At 39.0% G+C, this 19,770-nt stretch overlaps 1 protein-coding gene across 2 annotated transcripts in view; it reads right to left on the reverse strand.

Moving 5' to 3' along the window:
* The window catches only part of GPR141 (G protein-coupled receptor 141), a 57,073-nt gene that overhangs the window by 15,137 nt on the left and 22,166 nt on the right, over positions 1 to 19,770 (reverse strand). The window contains exon 2 of one of the 2 annotated variants that reach the window (XM_081534151.1): positions 19,501 to 19,560. The exons of the other annotated variant lie outside the window; for it this stretch is intronic. The gene's annotated coding sequence lies outside the window, so the exon portion shown is untranslated. The remainder of the gene's footprint in view (positions 1 to 19,500; positions 19,561 to 19,770) is intronic. 2 annotated transcript variants of the gene reach the window in all.

The following is a 19,770-nucleotide window of genomic DNA, read 5'->3' on the forward strand; positions in this document are numbered from 1 at the left end:
ACTGACTTCATTTCAAAAACTTAGAGCACACACAAAAATAGTAAATGCCATTCAGAAATGTTTCCAGTGCCTCACTGCAGAACAATAGCTTACTAGTAAGAAGAGTCCTTACATGGGGAAAATCGAGAGGATGTCTGAGAGAAGCAGTGAAATCTGTGACAGATGAGCCTGGGGACCTGGAACAACAGAACCAGCACCCCCAGTCACAGCGCCCACTCAAGAGCAAGCTCAGCCAAGGGCTTCGATGCGTGTTATATACAGAACTCGCCAAGCATGTTTCGATAAACCCCTACAGATAGTGCATAGTCTCTTATTAACTGAGAAGCTGTTTCTTTCCTTGGATGTCAAGTTTAGGTGCTGTGTTTGGATTTTTAAGTATTCAGTACTTACTGCATGGTAACCCGTGGCTAAGGTAAAGAACCTCCCTGCAGTGCAGGAACTACAGGAGACATGGGTTCAATCCCAGGTTAGGAAGGTCCCCTGGAGGAGGGCATGGCAACCCACTCCAGTATTCTTGCCTGGAGAATCCCCATGGGCAGAGGAGCCTGGTGGGCTACAGTCTATGGGGTTGCAGAGTCGAACACAACTGAAGCGACTTATTAGGGACACACGCAAGCACAAGTGGCAAGGATACCTGTAATGATTGAATGAGCTTGTGAAAGATAAAAGAAGAAATCGAGAAAATGGGGGACAGAAGGACAGAGAAGCAACAGGAAAAATGAAAAGAATAAGGAGAAGAAGGCAGAGGGAGAGAAGAAGAGGAAGAAAAAGGCAGGCTCTAAGAATCCCAGCCAACCATGCCATCATCACTTACAGGCCTTGAGCTGACTAGTATTTTCCTGGCATCAGAATCTTTATAACTGGAAATAATACAAACATAATGATTTACCCAGTTGATTGTCTAATATAATATGAACTGTTTACAAAAGAGTGCAGTTGACCTTTGTAAGAGCTGAAAGAAAATAAGGGATATAGTTTATGCTTCCATGGAGATGATCCATTTGTAAATACAAGGAGCCAGGGAATTTTTTAGAGCAATATCTATAAGCATTTATTTGCTGCTGTTATTCAGATATGTCACCCATATGTCTTCACGGTGTTTTCCCTTTCCCAAATAGTCTACCCTGTTCATTCTCTCCTGCACATTCCTGAGGTCCAAACTCAGATTCTTTTTCCTTCAGGCCGCCATTATACATTCACCACCTTATACATTCTCAGCTGCTTTCTTGCTTTACCTAAGCATCTCATTCCTTTTTTGTTCGTTTGTTTCTTCCTTAATTCCCATTTTAATTCTTTATTTTAAGCATTTGTGTATCTGTTTTTAATGTTGAATTTCTTTCAGAACTAATAAGATATTTTTTTATAGTAGGCATGAGTTTTTGACGGAATGGGGAGATAAGGTGGAAAAACCACCTTGACCTTATAAGGCATACCTTTGGAAGGACCAAATTTGAATCTAATTCCATAGCTGATGTCAGGATCTTAGAATAAACATGGTCCAGAGCACAGTCTCCTAAGAGAGCAGGACTGCCTCCCTGGTCCTCCGGGAACCTCCTTACCTTGGATAGTGAGCTCTTCTTTCTCTCTGTGATTGACCCCTGAAGTACAGCTGGACCTCAAACTCCAATCTCTGCCTTCTCTCACTCTCCTAATTTGGGGGAATTCCCTGGTGGCCCGATGGTCAATGCCCTTGGATGGAGGACTACCTCAATATTAGCAGCAAGACAAGAAGTGGCTTCTGTGGCTGTTTGATAAGGAATCCATGATAGAACTAACATCACAGGCCAGTCTATGAAGTGAGAATCCTTAAAAGAAAAAAATTGTAGAGTCCTACAAAATGGCATTAGGCAACCTACATCCTCATGAGCACATAGACTTCAGGTCTTGGGACCACCCCTCCTTTCAAGAAAAGCATCTAGAATCTACTTTGGGATTTCTCACTTCATTTAATAAACAAATCACATCATTTACAGTATCTTTCATATTGTAGGTAGTTAATATTCTGAGATTAATAAAACATATCCCATCCCTCCCTGCATTTAAATTTCCTTTTGTCTGGGAGGGGAGAAAGTGGTACATAAATTATTTGTCAATACAACAATACCTACAGGTACATTGAAAATGCCACAAGAATTCAGAAAGGGGAGTAATGTATTTAACAAACAGTGGAAATTGAAGGCATCAAAATGTCATAGCAATGGGTAATGCTGGGGCCCAGATATGTACCAGGTGCTGGATCCTGAAGGATGCACTGAAGTTCTAGATGCAGAGAGGAAGAAGCAGAGCGCTCTGGGTGAAGACAAGAGTCTTAGAGAAGGCAAGGATGCATGTTCAGGAAAATACCAACAATCTGATATGCCAGGAACATTAGTAAATGAGTAGAAAAATAAGTGCATATCTATAGATGAGGCCTACGAAATATAAACATGTTCCCACTCTGAGGATTTCCTATTGTATCCTGAAGATTATAAGAGATTCAAAAATTTAAATATCAACATTTTAATGTTTCAATTGCAAAAGCTTACTTTTGGCAACAGAATGAAGGAAGGATTGGAGGAAGGCAGGACAAAAAATTGATACTATAGTAGGCTATTATGGTGATTAAGTTTAAATGCTGCATGGACTGGTACAAGTTGATACCGCCTAGGAAGATTAACCCCCAAACTAAACAAAAATTGAAGACTCTAGGAGAGGACATTGTATACTTCAGGTGTATCAGTTAGCAAGTAATGACATCTACATGTCAAATCAACAATAAAAAAGACAGCAATAATCACTAACATTTAAAGAAAACAAATGCCACATTAAAAAAAAAAATCGAACTCCTCAGGCAAATGAACTAACAGACTAGCTAGTTGGCTAAAAGGACAAAGGATAAAAAGTAACTTTAAATGTAATCAATACCCTCAGTAAGAAGAGAATGATGTGAAAGAAATTCTATTATAGTTATTGAATAAAAGATGTAGCAGAAACACAATTGGTGAGCTTACAAAAAGGTTCAGAAAGATTCTCACAGATGGAACAAAAAGTAGCCAAGAGAGAATACTGAAAGGGAACGCTACAAAGCACTTAGGATAAATCTAAAATTTCAGCATCATCTGGAGAGAGCAGAAGGGAATGGGATACTCAAATAATTGGAAGACCATCTCCTACAATAAAAAAGATGACCTCTTTATGTTAAAGGCTCTTACCCAGTGCTGAGCTGAATTAATAAAAGAGACTCACGTTTAGAGACATCAGGATGGAATTTCAAACCACAAAGAACAGCACACTTGTGTATCCACTTGGATGTCTAATAAATATCTCAAATTCAGTGTATCCAAAGCTGAACTCCTATACTTTCTTCCCTACCTCCCAGACATACATATAAACTTGTTACTTTCAAAGTCCTTCCAGTCTTAGGTGATAGTAACTCCACTCTCTACTGCCTGAGTGAAAAACCTTAAAGTCATCCTAGATTCCTCTTTTTCTCCCCAAATTGGTCTCCAGTCCTATCCTCTTTTCTTCAAAATAATTAACATAGGATCCCTGGATCAGATTTTTTTTTTTTATAAAGGACATTCCTGGGACAATTGATAGAATCTGAACAGAATGTATAGATTAAGTAACAGAATTGCATCAGGGTTGCTTTCCTGACTTTGGTCACTGTATGTGGTTATATAAGAGAATGTACTATTCTTAGGAAGTATATACTGCATGTCACAGAGATAAAAGCATCATATCTTCAACTTATTTCCAAATGGGTCAAAATATTGTAATACATATATGGAAAAAGTGAAAAGCAAATGTGATAAATGTTACACTTGGGAAACTGGGTTAAGGATATATTGGAGTCCTTTTTACCATTTGTATAATGTTTTTAGAAATACAAAAGTTTTCTATGTTGAAAAATACAAAAAAATAAGCCTAAGTTGTGTCTTCTCTTCACCACTTACATTGCTACAACGACTTTAATTCAAACCACATCATGTTTCTCTAGGAATATTATAACAAATTCATGATTTCTCCCTTTTACTTTTGCCTCTTCTATAGTCTATTCCCCAGGCTTCCAAGGTGGCTCATCTGCTTGCCAAGGCAGAAGATATGGGTTCAGCCCCTGGGTTGGGGAGATCCCTTGGAGAAGGAAATGGCAACCCACTCCAGTATTCTTGCCTGGAAAATCCCGTGAACAGAGGAACTTAGCAGGCTACAGTCCATGGAGTCACAAAAGAATCAAACACGATTTAATAACTAACAACAACAACAAATAGTGTATTTCTGCTGAGCAACTGAGGTGATCTTTCAAATATGTTTCAGAAGGGGTTGTTTGTCTCATCACAATCCTCTGATGGTTTCTCATTTTACTCAGAGTCAAAATTTGGAAAATGCCTAACATGCCCTACAGACTTTAACCCTCTTCCCCCATCCTCTTTTTCTTTGACCTTATCTCCTGTAACTCTCCCTTCTGTTGGTATATTCCAAGTAGACATAATGGGCTATTTGCTTTCCCTCAAGCTTCCCTGATACGTTCCCACCTCAGGGTCTTTGCCATGAAGTTTCCTCTTTAGGAGTGTTCTCTCCCCAGATATCTGCACAGCTTGCACCTTCACCCTCATCACATCTCTGACCAAAGCTACTTCATTGATTCCTTTCCTTCCTATTTAAAATGTCAACACTTGTATTCTTTTCTTCTCCACAGCCTTTATCACTGACATGCCATATGTTTTTGTTGTTTGTTTATTTGTCTTCTTGCTCCCTCCACTATGATTCAAACTCCTGAAGGACAAGAAATTCTGTTTTGTTCACTTTTTTACCTCCGGCACTGGAAATAGTGCTTTGCATATAATACCTTCTTAATAACTATCAATAATTGTTGAAGGAATGAAATGAAACATACTAAAAATTCTCATAGAGGGGGAAAAAAACCCAGATGCTTTATAAAAGGCTTTAAGACAAATCAGCATCAGACTTTTGACATATTGAATGCTGGAGAAAATATCTGAATGGCTTTGAAAGACAATTTTGAATTTAGAAGTCTGCTTTCAACCAAACTACCATTTGAGATGGAGAGAAAAGGAAACATGTATTCTGATACATATACACTCAGAAAGTTTACCTCTCTCAGATTTTCCTTGAATGATTAATGTATATTCTAAAAATGAGAAAAGATATGTGGGATACCAAAAATAAAGTAGTGGGGGAGTGACGCCAGAATCACAGTGATGTGAAATGTTCTCTTTGTTTCTCCCCTTCAAGCGACAACCAGTAAAACACCCACAACTCAACAAAGGTGTCTCTGCCCAACGCACCAGGGTGCTGGGGTATTCCATATATCTGTACATCTAAAAATGGGTGGACTAGAACAAACAGAGGGGGTTGAACCAGAAACACAGTGGAGATGGCGCCTGCAATCCCAGCTCACCAGCCACAGCAGCTGAGCTCAGAGCCCAGAGAACCCAGGAGCAGAAGAGGAGGAGGTGCAGACAACAATAGCCTCCCAGCCACCACGCAACCACAGCCATAGAAAAATGGGCAGCAGTGAGTGGCAGGGCCCACCTCTTTGTCCCTTGTCACAGAGACACCCATGACGCCCTCTGCCCTCTGCCTGCAGCAGCAGAGCCTATGAACCTGACAAAACCAGACACAGCAGAGGTGCCTGCACCACCCAGCTCCATCACCTTCCCCTTCCCCTGTGGTGCTGGAGCCCACAACTCAAAAGATCCTGAGCTTGGTGGAAGAGCCCACTGTCTGGTGCCCCAGCCAGTGATGCCAGTGACGCCAGCAGCAGCAAGGCACCACTGATCCATCCTGGAGGGAGGCACAGCGGTGATAATGAGGGCACTGGGCCATTCCTTTGACAGAGGCCCTGACGGGTGAAAAGTGCCAATTCTCAAATTTAACCAGAGGCAGCGCCTGTAAAAGAAACCAAAGTTCGTGGTATGGCACCACCTAGTGGAAAGCAAAAGAAAAGCCTCTAATTTCTAGATGCACCAGCTGAATTCTTGGAGACAAGAAAAAACAAAACAAAACAAAAGGAACTTTACCTAAAGAAAGATGCTGAGTAGTTCAGATGCACCAGGAAAGGAACAAGTCATCAAGCAGCATGAAGAACCAAAGTAACATGGTACTAGAAAAAGAAAATGGCGATTCTCCCGAAACCAGACTTTAAGTCACAGAAGATTGTGATCTAACTGACAGGAGAATTAAAAAAAAATTATTATGAAGAAACGTAATGAGCTACAAGAAAAGTCAGAAAGGCAGTTCAATGAGCTTAGGAATACAACTAATAATCAGAGGGAAAAGTTTAAACCAAAGAGATTGAAACGCTAAAAAATAACCAAATAGAAATTCTGGAGCTAAAGACCTCAATAAATAAGATGAAGAAATTAGAAAGCATTAGAAATAGAGTGTACCATACAGAAGAGGGAATTAGTGAGCTCAAAAACAAAAATCTAGAAGTGATACAGAATAGAAGAGGAAAAAAAATTGAGATTCCCCCAAAATGAAGAAATTCTCCAAGACTATTTCAACTCTTTTAGGAGGGGCAACATTAGGGTAATGGATATACATCCTAGAAGGAGAAGAGAGGGAGAAGAGAGTGATTATTTAAAGAAATAATAGCTGAGAACTTCCCAAACCTGGGGAAGGGACTGGATAGACAAGACTGTGGCGCTAAAAGAACATCTAATTCGTTTAACACAAAAAGACCTTCTCCAAGACACAATGTATTAAAACTATCAAAAGTCAATAACAAAAAAAGAATTTTAAAGGCAGCCAGTAAAAAATAAAAAGGATTGTAATCTAAAAAGAAACCCCCTTTAGGCAATCAACAAATTTCTCAGCAGAAACTCTGCTGGCCAGGAGGGACTGGGATGACATTCTCAAAATGCTGAAAGATAAAAATTGTCATCCAAGAATACTCTATTCAGCAAAATTGTCATTCAGATACAAAGGAGAAATAAAGACTTTCCCAGACGAACAAAAGCTGAGGGAGTTCATCAACACCTGACCTACTTTATGGGGCTTCCCTGGTGGCTCAGACGGTAAAGAATCTGCTTGCAATGTGGGAGACCAAGGTTCCATTCCTGGATCAGGAAAATCCCCTGGAGGAGGAAATGGCAACCCACTCCAGTATTCTTGCCTGGAGAATTCCATGGACAGAGGAGCCTGGTGGGTGATTGTCCATGTGTTCGCCAAGAGTTGAACACGACTGAGTAATCTGCTTTATAAAAAATATTGATAGGAACTTTTCTATCACAAACAAAAAGGCAAAACTACATAGACTTTGAGTAAGGTGGTAAATAGAATTAGAAAATTGCAACTCTATATCAGCATTTAGTTTTTGAGTACTTTATTCAAGCGTGAAGTTTAAAGGGAAGAAAAGCAGGAAAGAATAACAATAGCTACTTCAATTTGGTTTAAAAAATGCATAAAAAGGGATAATTTGAGACAACAAAAGAAAAAGGAAGGATGGATCTCATAGATAAATGAAGATAAGATACTATCAGCAGAAACAGACTGTTTTATCTATGAGACATTTTATACAAATGTCATGACAACCATACAACATAAGTCTAGAGCAGAGACATGAAACAGAAAAAGAGGAAACTGAGAAAAACATTATTAAACAGCCGTCAAACCAAAGTGACAGACAGAAACACAAGGAAAAAGAAACACTGGAGGTATAGAGCAACCATAAAACGAAAGATAAAATGACAGCACTAAGTCCTCATCTATCAATAATCACACTAAATATGAATGGATTGAATTCAGCAATCAAGACACAGAGTGACTGGGTAGATTTAAAAATAAGACAGAATTATATATTTCCCCCAGCTCTGACAACAAACATAGGCTCAACATGAAGGGAGATCAAAGTCACTCTCAGCTATTACAATGGCTATTATCAAAAAAGCAAGAAATAACAATGTTGTAGAGGATGTGGGTAAAAGGGAACCCTTGTACACTATTGGTTGTTCAGTCACTAAGTCGTGCCAAGTCGTGCCCAACTCTTTGTGATCCCATGAACTGCAGCACACCAGACTTCCCTGTCCTTCACAAACTCTGAGGCTGCTCAAACTCACGTTCATTGAGTCAGTGATGCCATCCAACCATCTCATCCTCTGTTACCCACTTCTCTTCCTGCCTTCAATCTTTCCCAGGATCAGAGTCTTTTCTAATGAGTCTGTTCTTTGCATCAGCTGGCCAAAGTATTGAAGCTTCAGCTAAAGCATCAGTCACGCAATTGGTGAGAATATAAATTAGTACAGCTACTATGGAAAAATAGTATGGAGATTCCTCAAAAACTTAAGAACAGAACTACTGTATGATCTAACTATCCCACTTCTGGGTATTTATCCAAACAATATGAAAACACTTACTTGAAAAAAATATATGCACCTATATGTTCATCATAGCATTGTTTGCAATAGTCAAGATATGGAAGCAACCTAAGAGCCCATTAACAAATCAATGAATAAAGATATGTGTGTGTGTGTGTGTGTGTGTATCTATATCTGTATCTATCTATCTATCTATCTATAAATACTACACAGCCATAAAAAGATGAAATTTTGCCATTTGGGACAACATGAATGGATCTTGAAAGTAATATGCTTAGCTAAATAAGTCAGACCCAGAAAGACAAATATATAATTTCCCTCATATGTAGAATTGGAGAAAGCAATGGCACCCCACTCCAGTACTCTTGCCTGGAAAATCCCATGGACAGAGGAGCCTGGCAGGCTGCAGTCCATGGGGTCGCTAAGAGTCAGACACAACTGAGCGACTTCACTTTCACTTTTCACTTTCATGTATTGGAGAAGGAAATGGCAACCCACTCCAGTGTTCTTGCCTGGAGAATCCTAGGGACGGGGAAGCCTGGTGGACTGCTGTCTATGGGGTCGCACAGAGCCGGACATGACTGAAGCGACTTAGCAGCAGCAGCATATGTAGAATATAAAAAACAAGCATAGCAAATGAACAAACCAAACAAACCAAAATAAACATGCAGATACAGAGAGCAGAATAGTGGTTACCAGTGGGGAAAGGGGAAAGGAGAGGGTAAATTGGATAAAGGGGATCAGCTGTATGGTAACAAATGGAAGCTAAACTTTTGGTGGTGGTCATGGTGGTAGAAATATAATAAAGTAAAAACAATGTTGTACACATGAAACTTGTATAATGTCATAAATCAATGTTACCACAGTAGGAAATACAATAGTAGTGACCCAAAATATAAGCGTGTGTGTGTGTGTGTGTGTGTTCATTCACTCAGTCATGTCTGACACTTTTGCAACCCCATAGACTGTAGCCTGTTGGGCTCCTCTGCCCATGGAATTCTCCAGGTAATAATACTGGAGTACGGTGCCATTTCCTACTCCAGACAATCTTCCTGATGCAGGGATTGAACTTACCTCTCTTACATTTCCTGCATTGGCAGGCAAGAATTAATACAGAGGATTGGTAGTGCTAAGTGGCTTCCTTAAGGTTGGGAGCAGGGTAGTGAAGTGACCCACAGTGGTTGCTGTGTCAGTAACTAAGAACTCTGGGTGACCTGGCCAGGCTCGTGATAAAAGGCCTCATCCCCCAGACCTTATTCATTCCTCTCTGCTTCCCACTCCATCTCTGAATCACTAACTTCCGCTGCTGCCCACTGAACGGAAGGGACTGTGGGCAATTCAGCTTCCTGATCATTCAGTATGAGAAAGTAACCCTAGTCATTTCTTCAGAGTACTCATCATTGGTATCTCACTTTTTCCTTGTCACCCTCCACACTCACATTTGCACCCTTCTGGAATGAAAGGATCCACGAAAGCTGTATGAGTTACCACTGTGTCTTTAGGTCCAGAGGAACACCTCTACCAGGGATCAGAAGACAAAAATCACAAAATCTTAACATTGGGGAGAAACCTAGAGGCTGTTGTGTCCAACACACCATTAAAAGGAAGAAAACACTGCAGCACAACCAGGACCTTCCTTACCTAACGCAAGAGTCACTAGCTAAATCTCAGTTTCCCTATTCCAGTCCAGAACTATTCCCATGACACAACATCATTGTAACAGAACCCCAGAGGCCCAGGGAGGTGAAAGGCAGATTCTTTGTGGCAGAGCCATGCTTTAAGCCCATCCCCATATACCTCTCTTCAAGGATACCTGTTAGGAGTCACAGTAAATATTCAGCCCCAGCTAGAAGAGGCAGAGAGGGAGAAAAAGCCATTGGTGGACAAATGGCTTCCCTGCCTTTGAGATATCTTTGAAAGTGAAGGTGTTAGTAGCTCAGTTGTGTCTAACTCTTTGTGACTCCATGGACTGTAGCCTGTCCAAGGAATTCTCCAACCAAGAATACTAGAGTTGCCATTCTCTTTTCCATGGGATCTTCCCGATCCAGGAATCGAATCCAGGTCTCCTGCATCACAGGCAGATTCTTAATTGAACCACATTCAGCTTTAGAACAAATTACACGCTGTTCTTTCTGTTGGAACCAAATAGGAACATTCATTTTAGTCATGAAAATCAAGCAGCAGTTTATCCAAAGTATTTTGAGAAAAGACTCTGGAATGACAGCTCCATATTAAGAACTAACTACCTCAGGGTAGCTAAAAAAATCTTGCTGAAATATCAGAAAAAATGTGGAAAACAACAAAACAGATAAGTCAACTCTAAAGAAAGCCGTTTGAAAGAATTATATGCCTAAGTAACATGTTAAACAGTCACCCCGCCCCTGTTTTTTCCCTCAAATTCCTTCTTTCATGGTCATTTTCCTTTACTTATCCTATTTCTGAAGTTTGAAAGGAATTTCCTGAGTCTTCAACTAAAATTGAAAAAAAGGAAAGCCTGCTTAGGCAATTTTAAGTAAAGTTATAAATGTGCAGCCTCTCGAATGAAAAAATAGTTTCAAACAACAACAGCATTCTGGGTTGAGCTATTATTTTTGCAATCACTTGAGGAGTTAAACCTTGCTCCTGACTTGTTAACTTCTGGTGACCCATAAGGGAAGTGAAAGCTGAGATAGGATCCCCATGAGACTGAAACTCAGAGTCTTTGTGCTTGTACAAGTAAGAGCCACATTGCCTGCAAGTCACCTCAGCATGCTATTCTACCACCTGCTCTTCGCAAAATAAGAAGCACTTTGTGAGTTCTTTCCATTCCCAGGGGGAGCTTTTCTCATATCTATAGTTACTAAAATGTGATGTGAATTCTGACCCTCAAGTATGTCCCTCACCTCCTGGAAATCTTTGCTTCAAAGAGATACTAATCCTTTCTTGCCCAATAACTGTTTATTCTCAGGAAATGTTAAATCTGTGGGAGAGTGTTCCTGGAACTGCTCTATGCCCATTGCAGTTCAGTCCCTGCAGAACACCTGGTCTTCTTCTTGCCTCACTATGGAATCTGGTTGACTTAATCCACTCCACTCACAAAGACAGAAACAACCTGTCAGGCAAGGAAGGATGACTTCCAATAGACAAAACTTTGTAGTCAGCCATGTTAGTAATTTCCTCACCCCTAAGCTCCCATTGAGCCCAATGAAGAACTGAAACAGAGTAAGGATAGGATATCACTAAAGAGGCTGTTTTTCACATTTTCATTTCACATGATTCATGCTGTTTCATCAAGAGTATCACAAGTAGGCTTTCTTTTTTTTTTTGCGCTGCTCTGACCATGTTGTGCTTAACTATCTACTTGTTCATTTTCCCCATTATCTTTTTTCCTTCATAATAACTACCAGGGTTTTATTTCCTTTTCTTTTCTTGGTATGTCTGTCTTGTTTATTACAAAAAGAGGCAACTAAACTAAAAAAAAACCAAAACTAAAGAAAAAGTAGATGAACAGAATTTTTCCACTCTCTTGAGTATTTTAGTATATTTTCTGCTGAGATTTTTCTATGCATCTCTGTTAGGGAGATAGTATAATTACATTGTACCTCAATTTTCAGCATATATTTTTCACTAGTGACATACTGAAGGACTTAGCCTTTAAGCTTCTGTACTTTTAAATGACTGCGTAACATCCCATCAAGTGGTCATCTTCAATGTTATCTAACCAAATATTCAGCAGTGGGACATTTCCTATTTATTGTTGCTATAAATACTTCTATGATGAACATTTTTGTGAATTAAGTATTTTGCATATTTTGGATTATTTCCCTGGTATCCAAGAAAAGAGTGGTTGTATGACATAAAAATATTTATAGATTTATATTTATAGTGTCAAATTCTTTTACATTGACTTTTTTTGACAAAATATTCGTTTAAAGTAAAAAGTTCATTCCTGCTTTCTAATTTAAGCTATTTCTATTAAGAAATTTTTTTTAAAAAATATTTTATCTAAATGATTCCAATCAGCCAGCAATCTTTATTTGTTGTTCTTGTTGGCAGAATTCTGTAATGGACTAAGTGAGGAGCTTTGGATAAAATGCTACCCTCAAGTAACTCATTGCCACTTGAAACCATACCCTTAGCCCTCAGCGAGCTAAGCCAACAAGGAAAGAAGCATTCCATAAGTTCTACAGGTATCCTCCTGTTCAAATCCTGTCTTAGCATCTCATATAAATAGAGCTTTGGGAAAATCATTGACCTCTGTCTTGGAGCTCAATGTAATCTGTCAACAAATCAAGATGCCATGCCAACAGAACACCTGGGGAAACTGGGAGTGGGAAATGACTTAAGAGAATGTTGCGTCTCTTTATTAAGGGAAAGATAGCTTTTCATTTGAGAACTCATCAACAACTATAGTTGGAAGGCACCATACCTCCAAGGTGAATGTGAAATATCTTAGAGCAGTAAGACTTTCCGGAAGCCAAAACTATTGAGGAATTAGCCAGACAAACCTGCTGAGGCCCCCCTCCTCTCATTTTCAGCCCCAGGTGTCTCTGGGTCAATGCTTCCTCATCAACAACGAGAGTGTTGATTCTAGCACAGTTTGTCAATAACATAGCTGCCACATCCTCAGTTCTTCCTCAGTTCCTGGCACTATGATGGAAAAGTCATATACATCACTTATATAATCCTCCCAAGAGGTCTAGGATCTGGGTGCTCTTATCTGATGATGAGGGCTTCCCTGCTGTGGCTCAGCAGGAAAGACTCTGCCTGATTCCAAGGGCTGCTTCTGCTTCCTCTCATCATTACCTTATTCCTAATGGAATCTCTGGAAGAATTCAAGTTTGTGCTGTGCACTTATTCCCATACCTCTTTCCTTCAAAGTTTTTCTGCTGTCCCACCCGACTGGGGCTGAAGTAATTTCTTACAGGAATCCCAGAGTAGGAGGAGGTACCACTTACTTCCTCAGTTTCCCACCTAATTCTCAGCTCCCCCAACTCCTTTATTTTTGGTTTGCTACCCAGCTGGCTCTGAACAGCATATTCTAACCACAGCCAAGATGAATTCTAAGATGAGACAATTTAGTCCCTTCTTACGAAAGTGATTCATGACTCTCAGATACATATGGCAAAGGGTAAGTTTCAATATTTTCGAAGAGAGGAACTAAGTTGCTAAGAGAGTTTTGGTCCTCTATACAGGAAGAGGAGGACCAGCTTGTTCATTATGAAACACAGGATGAAATCCATGTTAGAATTAAAATGGGTGGGTGGAAGAAGCAACTAACCATAGTGCCAGATGAAACAAGAGGTGCCAGATATTTAAACATGGATTGGAAAACTTCTTGACAGATTGTTGTACAGAAAGCTCATCACTGAATCTGATAAGATAAGATGACCAATTCTGAGAGTCTATAATTTAACAAAGACCTGGCTTTTTCAGTCCTATCTTAACACCATCTCTTTAACTCACCAGACTTCCACTTTAGGCTCAGACAACAGAACTGCGTTATGATGGTCCAACTACCAAACAGCCAAAGGCATTTCTCTCTAGGCTTCTGATTCACCCTTTGGCTTCTTTGTTACTTTTTTAGCTGTGCTGCGTCTTCACTGCTGCAAGGGCTTTTTCTCTAGTTGTGGTGCACCCGTTTCTCATAGTAATGACATTTCTTTTTGTGAAGTGTGTGTTCTAGGATGTGTGGGCTTCAGTAGTTGCAGCTCCCAGCTCTAGAGCACAGGCTCGGTAATTGAGGCGCACAGGCTTAGTTGCTCCAAGGCATGTGGGATCCTCCCAGATCAGGGATTGAACCCGTGTCTCTTGAATTGGCAGGTGGATTCTTTGCCACTGAACCACCAGGGGAGCTCACCCTTCAGCTTCTTAAAGCTACCAAATACCAGTATCAGCAGCTTCTCTGGATTCTGGCTGAAGAATTATTCTAAAGACTGAATGCTCAAAAAGGACTTGGACCTTCAAGTTCTGTAAATGACCAACAGGGGAAAGCATTCACCAGAGATCCAAAACCTGTGTCATTGACTTGTCCTCAATATTTTTCCCCTGGATGATGCTTCTTCATCTCAGATAACATGCTAGTATTGTGGATTATCTTTTATATTCTTATATATATATATAGTTATAACTATGTACAATGAAAACAGAAATGCCTTTCCTGTATTTTCTGAATAAGATGGTGTAGTGAGGTAGAATAATGGCCAGCACCCAGAAGGATATGTTCAATTAGTATCTCAGAAACGTATGAATGTGACCTTATTTGTAGAAAGAATCCTTGTAGATGTAATGAAATTAGGGATCTCAAGATGAGGTTGAGATCATCCTGGATTATCCACATGGGGCCTAAATTCACTGACAAGTGTCCTTATAAAAGACACATAGAAAGAGGAAGAGAAGCTCATGTGAAGACAGAGACAGAGGTTGGACTTATGCAACCACAAGCCAAGGAATTCCTGGAGCCTCTAAGATGCTGGAAGAAGCAAGGAAAGATTTTCCCATAGAGCCTTCAAGGAAAGTGCAGTCCTGTGGGCCTTTGATCTTATTTATTTTATCTTATTTGTATTTGGGGCCTTTGATTTAAACTTATAACTCCAGACCTGTGTTAGAATACATTTCATTGTTTTAAGTCACAAAGATTGTGGTGATTTGTTATGTTACTGCCAGGAAATAGGATATTATTTTGGTACATTATTTGGTACAGGAGAAGAAAGTCTGAATTGTAGCAGAACCTCTGAGTCTATAATGTTAGAACCACCCAGATCTGTGTGAATATTTTCAAGTGCAAATTGACTATGTTCCATACCACTGCCTTAGCAGATTACAGAAGAAAGTTAGGAACATCTGATGAAACTCCTTGTTTACAAATAGTAGACTTTGCATGTCTCTGTATTGTACCCCTACCCCAAAACACACACAAAAACATGCAAACTACTTAACAGAGAAGTTTAAAATAAAAGAGTATTATGAATCTAAGCTCTGCTTAAGATAACTATATCTTCAAATTCCATGCTGTTGGTGAGTATCCAAGACTTCAAAAAATTCCCTAAGGTTCTATGAGTCAGTGATATCTTCCTATTCTCTATCACCCTTGGGACTTCAGAAGAGCCAAGATTTGTGCAGATGAGGCAAATGTCCTGTTTCCTTTGCCTAGTGGTGGCTCTTGCAAGAAGTTCCCTGAATGGTTGTCACTCTGCCCATCTCAAATCAGGTTTACCAGCAGAATAGACTTTCTAACTCACAATTTCTCTGAAGTTTCTATTTTATCCAGAATCATCACTCACTTTCTTCATAGCACTTAATGCAATGCCTAACTTCTAATTATTTGTTAATTTCTATACTGATTGATCATTTTCCTCACTAGACAAGGATCTCCATGAGGGCAGTGACCATAACTGTTTAGTCCATTACTAGTATGATGCTAGGTCTATAGTAAACATTAAATATTTTGTTGACTATTTGTTGAATTTAAGACTCCTGGTCTCCCTTACTAGTTACAAATTTTTTAATGGTGGAAACTTTCAATGTAATTGATATATTTTATCCTTGAGAGAAAAAGGAATATGTTGCAAAGCTATGAGACCAGGGGACCCATTTCCTAGTATATTTATTGTCTTTGAGTAATTATATTTAAGATGCATATGTTTTCCCAAGAGATGTATAAAGATTATATAGTAATGAAGGAGGGAAAATAAAGTAAAAGGAGACACAGGCCTGGCCTTGAGTAGCTTATACCCTAGTGCAAGAGACAGATATGTGTAGCAGAAATACATGCAGATGGAATGAAATAGTGCCTCGAGGGCACAGTGGTGGGGAGAGAACAAGCCACACTGGGAAAAGGAGGAACCCAGGAAGGCTTCACAGAAGAGGCTGCTTTTAAAATGGATTTAAGGATGGAAAGGATTTTGCAGGCAGAAAGAGAGCAGATAAAAGGAGAAGGAGACTGGAAATTTCAAGGAATGGAACTGCCAGAACCACAAAGAACAGACACCAAACTTTGAAGGGTTTGTTAAGGAACACCACACGGTCCTCTCCATTACAGCCTGAATGTGTCAACCAGCAAACACCCAACCTCCATAGATCATGATTTTCTAGTCCTGGCTGTTTAAAGATGTCCTCAATGCATTTTACTTTTGGAGAGAAGGGTGGTGACAGTAAGAGATATGCTTGTATTTCTCTTTTATTAGTTTGTTTTAGACCATATGCTTTAGACTTGAAGAAAGATGCATAGCTTTTTCCTTTCATAGATCTGAAAGCAGCTACTCATTCTTCTCACAAGCCTCAGTCCACATTTTCTGAGCCTACATTCCCTGCTGACAGCTATTATATGTTTTAAAAATGATGTAAATTTATTTATTTATTTATTTTTAATAAGCAAATTTTTTAAAATAAATGTATTTATTTTAGTTGGGGGCTAATTATTTTACAATATTGTGGTGGTTTTTGCCATACATTGACATGAATCAGCCATGGGTTTACATGTGTTCCCCATCCTGAATCCCCCTCCCACCTCCCTCCCCATCCCATCCCTCCGGGTCATCCCATTGCCCCAGCTCTGACAAAAATGATGTAAATTTAAATCTTAGAGAAACCCACAATTAGGAAGATCTGTCTGTAATCAGAAACATCCATGGTTTGCACGTGGCCTTGCTCCATTTTGATAATATCCATTATGGAAAATTGAGGTTCTCTGGCTAAGGCACTTTTCACATATCTTCCTGGATACCTTATATAGAGCTAGACCCTAATAAATGCTCACAATGGGCTTGGCCTCCTGGGAGGCACCTTATGCATCTCTAGACTATAAGAGAAAACCTTTCCTTTAATGCTCAGATACAAAGAGTTTGAGTTGAAAACCTCGTTGAAAGTTCAGCAACGTTATGTCCTCTTTTATAACAAATGAGATCCAAGTAAATTAAGTTGAAACTTCATTAAGAAATAGAAATTCTTTAGAAGGGAATTAAGTAAACTGAAAGAAAAACTTGCTCTGCAGTACACGGATTCCTGAGCAACAGAACAAACTCACCTGAGAATACAGAAGTTACCATTTTCAGCCAGCAAGAAATGATACTTCTGATCACACGCTGTATTTTTTTTACCACCCATATTGAGAAAACAGACCAAAATAAAACAGTGAAATACAGTAATTTTTGTTCTTTAGGGTGCTACATTTTCTACCAAAGCCCTGAATATTATTTCCTCTAATCTCTGTCCATCCTATTCCCTAATAAAGCTTATTTTTTCCCCTGTGTCCCAGTTCCTCTCGGCAATATATTAAACATGGCCAAAAAACAAAAGTTCTAACTACTCCTTTATGCTCTAAGTAATTTTTCACTTCCTTTAAGAATTTTCCATATTCCTCCCCAAGGAATTTTTCCCACTCTAATAGTTAGTTATACGACTTTTGTTTCACATCATCTCAAGGTTTGATTATAGTTATTAATTTAACTCCTCCCTCTCTATAATAAAATATAGACCTCCCAGGGCAGGAACTGTGTCTAAGTCTTTTCAGTTTCCCCCATGGTTCTTAGCAAGACTATTGTCTCCATGGTTCATCAAAAGGATAAATGATTTGTCAACAGTGGTGTTTGCCTGCCTCCTCAGATTTCATTTCTGCCTTGCTCAAAGCCTGTCATTTCCATTTCAGGATCTATGTCATTCTCAAGATGTTCACTTCATGCCTCAAATTCATGATGGGATTCTAAACTTGGGTTAAGGTAAACTGAGTGGTATATTTCATTTCTCATCTTATACCTAATTACAATAATTGATTCAATATGAACACATGATTCAGATGGTCTACTCAGAAAGAATTTCAAGATCCCTTTGGGGAAAAGGTAAATCTTTTTTTTTTTTTTTTTAACCGTACCATGCAGTTTGTAGGATCTTAGTTCCCTGACCAGGGGTCAAACCCATGCCCCCTACAGTGGAAGCGTGGACTCCTAACCATTGTACTGACAGGGAATTCTCCAAATTCTGTTTTGTTTTTTTTTACAAAGTAGAGTGAGTATATTTGAGACTTAGAAGTGCTGCAGTCATTTTACTACCATAACAGAAATCAACATCTTTTAGGCTCTTGATGCTGATTAAGTGGTAGCTTGGCAGTAGACATTTAGCTATCTGGTGTATGAAATAAGTTCTAATAGGAAAAAAAAAACCCAGGAGATCCCCTGATCAAATTTTGTACCACTAAAATCTGATAATTAAAGAAGTTAAAGTTTTATCCAGTTTGCCTTCATAAAACTACAGTGAAGTTAATACAGTTACTATAGTATTTCCTTATCTGTAATATGGAACCAATAATGAGAATAAAGTATGTAAAGCACTCATCATGTGCCTTGACCCTGAGTGGCCACCCTATAAATATCATTAGTTTCCCTTTCTTTTCTGTCTAGAGGTCTTTATCCAAAACAACAAACAAACAAAAAACAATAAAACCCTGAAATATATCAATAACTCAAAATTCTTATAATAACATCTTCTGAAGAACTCAGAATAAAAATAAATAATACTTAGGAATGAAACTTCATCCTCCAACTTTCATGAGGAGACAACTAACCCAAACCAGGACTCTGGTATTCTGGGGACTCCTAGTGCTTGAGACACAGATTAATGGGAAACCATTGCAAATAACCTAATGACTTATATCCTATTTCTACACAACAAACCATGGTGTAACAGTATTTGCTACACAAAGATCAGGTTAAGACACAAAGAAAAATAACTCTCAATTTCTTGAATTAGATCTTCTCAGTAAAATGTACTCATTGGTAAAGAAGGATAATGTAAAGGAAGAAACATCAGTTTGATTTACTCAGTGATATTTGTTTAAATTCAAGTATGCTTCTTTTCGGATTATTGTTTAACTTGAATTGCCTAAGAAGTTGTATAACCAGAAATTAGTTACTAGAAGTTCCAAAACTCCTATTACAAACCTAACACTCTAGAATCTAGTAGCCTGTAAAGTGAAAAAAAGTGAGAGTTGCTCACCAACTTTTTGCAACCTCGTGGACTATACAGCCCATGGAATTTTCCAAGCCAGAATACTGGAGTGGGTAGCTGTTCCCTTCTCCAGAGGATCTTCCCAACCCAGAGATCGAACCCAGGTCTCCCACATTGCAGGTGGATTCTTTACCAGCTGAGTTATCAGGGAAGCCAGCAGCCTGTAAGGCTACATAGTAATCATCTTCTACCAACTTACCTTTTATTTTGTCGTAATGTGAGAAAAATTCTGTTTCTATTCCTGAATTCTTTTAGAGCCCTAAAAGAAAATATAGTCCTTAATAGTCAACTTAACTTGTTAGTTCCATTAGCAAAACTGTAAACTATCACTCTTTTAATTATCATAATTAGATGTAATAAATTACAGGATATAGGAGAAAAATAGTCTGAGCCTGGGTCCTAGCTCTGCCACTTATTGGCTGTGCACATCTCTTCACTTTAAAATACCCCTTCAGCTTTATAGAAAAGA

This window comes from Giraffa tippelskirchi, chromosome 10, assembly GCF_054371585.1.
Source record: "Giraffa tippelskirchi isolate mGirTip1 chromosome 10, T2T-mGirTip1v1.2.pri, whole genome shotgun sequence".
Taxonomy (NCBI): Eukaryota; Metazoa; Chordata; class Mammalia; order Artiodactyla; family Giraffidae; genus Giraffa; species Giraffa tippelskirchi.